General features: G+C 37.2%; 1 pseudogene; it reads right to left on the minus strand.

Moving 5' to 3' along the window:
- Positions 1-283: 283 nt before the first annotated feature.
- LOC132287426 (small nucleolar RNA R71) lies at positions 284-382 on the minus strand (annotated as a pseudogene).
- Positions 383-2,447: the final 2,065 nt, after the last annotated feature.

Consider the following 2,447-nt stretch of genomic DNA (forward strand, 5'->3'; position numbering starts at 1 on the left):
ATGAAATTAAGTCACAAACCATTCAAATGCTTCCTAACTATCATGGACTTCCAAGTGAAGAACCTTACAAGCATTTGGATGAGTTTCTTGAAGTATGTTCCACTGTAAAATATACGGACATACCGGAAGAGGTTTTAAGACTCAAACTTTTTTCATTCATCTTAAAAGACAAGGCAAAGTATTGGTTTAACAATCTTTGGCCTTTTTCAATCATTTCTTAGGTAGAAATGCAACAAGAGTTCTTGAAGAAGTATTATCCGATTTCAAAGACCAATGCCATGAGAACCTCAATTCGAGAATTTTCACATGGGGATGGAGAAACGTTTCATGAGGCATGGGAATGCTTCAATGAGTTGCTTAGGAAGTGTCCACATCATGACATGCCCAAATGGCAATTAGTTCAATATTTCTTTGAGAGCTTATCGGACAATTACAAAGGTATGGTTGATGCTTCCATGGGTGGCTCATACCTTGATAGGCATGAGGATGACGTGTGGCATCTTTATGAGAGCATGAGTGAAAATTCTTTGCATAGAACATTATCATCCAAGAATAGTAGAAATTCACAAGGTAGGAAGAGTGTTGGCTTACATCAAGTCGACCATTCAAATGAAATAGTTGCAGAAATAAAGTCTTTATCTCAAAGGTTTGATTAATTTTTGATTAACCAAAATTCGGCGAACTAAGTATCTTCCTTCCCTAACCATTCTCATCGTGCATCTAATGAAATATGCATGACTTGTTCTAGTGTTCTTCATTCTACTTCTCATTATCCTCATGGACAAGTGCAAAATGAACCTAATGAACTAGTCTGCAGCTTTTGTGAACCAAGGGAACAGTCCTTATGGTACTCATTATAATCCAAGTTGGAGGAATCATCCGAATTTCTCTTGGAAAAACCAAGGAGAGGGCTCAAACCCTTCCCAAGGTGGTTTTCGAGGGAAATACATTCCACCTCCATACAAAACCAAGGATCCCAAGGTTATAGACCTTATCAATCACAAGGGAATTAATTTGCTAATTCTTATTTTCCCAACCAATCTTATTCCCAAGGAAATACTAGAAGTCCCGCCTTTGAAGAAAAAGTTTTGAAGATGCCTATTAATGCTTCACCTAAGCAACAATGTGTTGTGGAAACTTATTCCTCATCGGAAGGCCACACCATTGAACATGCTAATGCGGTAACTACCTTGCGGAGTGGTAGGATTGTGGACAATCAAGTTGAAATGTCCAATGAAGAGAGTGAACCGGTGCAACCTCAAACTATCACCTATCCCGCTTCACATTCCATTCCTCTTTCATTGCATATACATGATCTTGGGAATGAGAAAGTCTCGAAAAATGTGTTTGAAAAAGAAGTTTTAAAAAATAATGTTGAAAAAGTTTTGCTGAAAAATGATTTGAAATAAAATGATTTGAAAACTTCTTGTGTTGAAGAGAGTTCAAAAGAAAATTCTAAAAAAGTGTTTGAACCAAAAGTTCCATTTCCGGATGCCATAAAAGGATCCATTTCAAAAGACAAGCAAAAGGCAAAAACCAATGAAATTATGGAAATGTTTAGGCAAGTAAAAGTTAATCTTCCACTTTTAGATGCAATCAAGCAAATTTCGGCTTATGCTAAATTCTTGAAAGACTTGTGCACCCAAAAGCGGAAAAACAAGAGCTAATCACCAAGAAAAGTGGTTTTGACCGAGCAAGTAAGCTCAATTTTGCAACAAAGTTTAAGGAGCCCGGTTTACCTACTACTTCATGTATCATTGGTGATCATATCATTAATCGGGCGCTTCTTAACTTAGGAGCAAGTGTTTACCTTCTTCTATACTCGGTTTATGTCAAATTGGGCCTAGGTGAATTCAAACCGACGTCGGTAGTTTTCAACTTGCCGACCGATCTATCAAGAAGCCTAGGGGTATAATTGAGGATGTATGAATAAAGATTGACAAATTTTTCTTTCCCGTTGATTTCGTTGTCATAGACACGGAACCGGTCCCCAATCCTAAGAGCCAAATTCCTGTTATCCTTGGCCATCCTTTCTTGACAACCGCTAATGTTAACATTAATTGTAGGATGGGGATAATGAAGATCTCATTTGGCTACATGAAGGTGAAGTTGAATATCTTTAATCCTACACCCAATTCATTTGACAAATATGAAGGAGAGGTTAATGTTGTAGATAAATGTCATGATCTTCAATGTCAAAGAAGTGAGCTTTTGTGTAAGACCAAAACTTTCAAAGGATCATCTTCAACCTTGCATTTTAAAAGTGTTATTTCAAATTCTTGCTTTGAAAGGGCATGGAAGCCCAAAGGTTGTGATTGCATAGACAAAGGATCAAAAGTTTCTTTTGAGCTTAATCTAACAAGTTCTTCAACGAACTATTTGTTGGGTGGAGTTCAAAGCATCTATCACCCTAACAAGGAGGGGATGCATTATAAGATCTTTGATCC

Source organism: Cornus florida, unplaced genomic scaffold (genome assembly GCF_030987335.1).
Source record: "Cornus florida cultivar Cherokee Brave unplaced genomic scaffold, ASM3098733v1 CherokeeBrave_3.0.0_Hap2_Chr11, whole genome shotgun sequence".
In the NCBI taxonomy this organism is placed as follows: Eukaryota; Viridiplantae; Streptophyta; class Magnoliopsida; order Cornales; family Cornaceae; genus Cornus; species Cornus florida.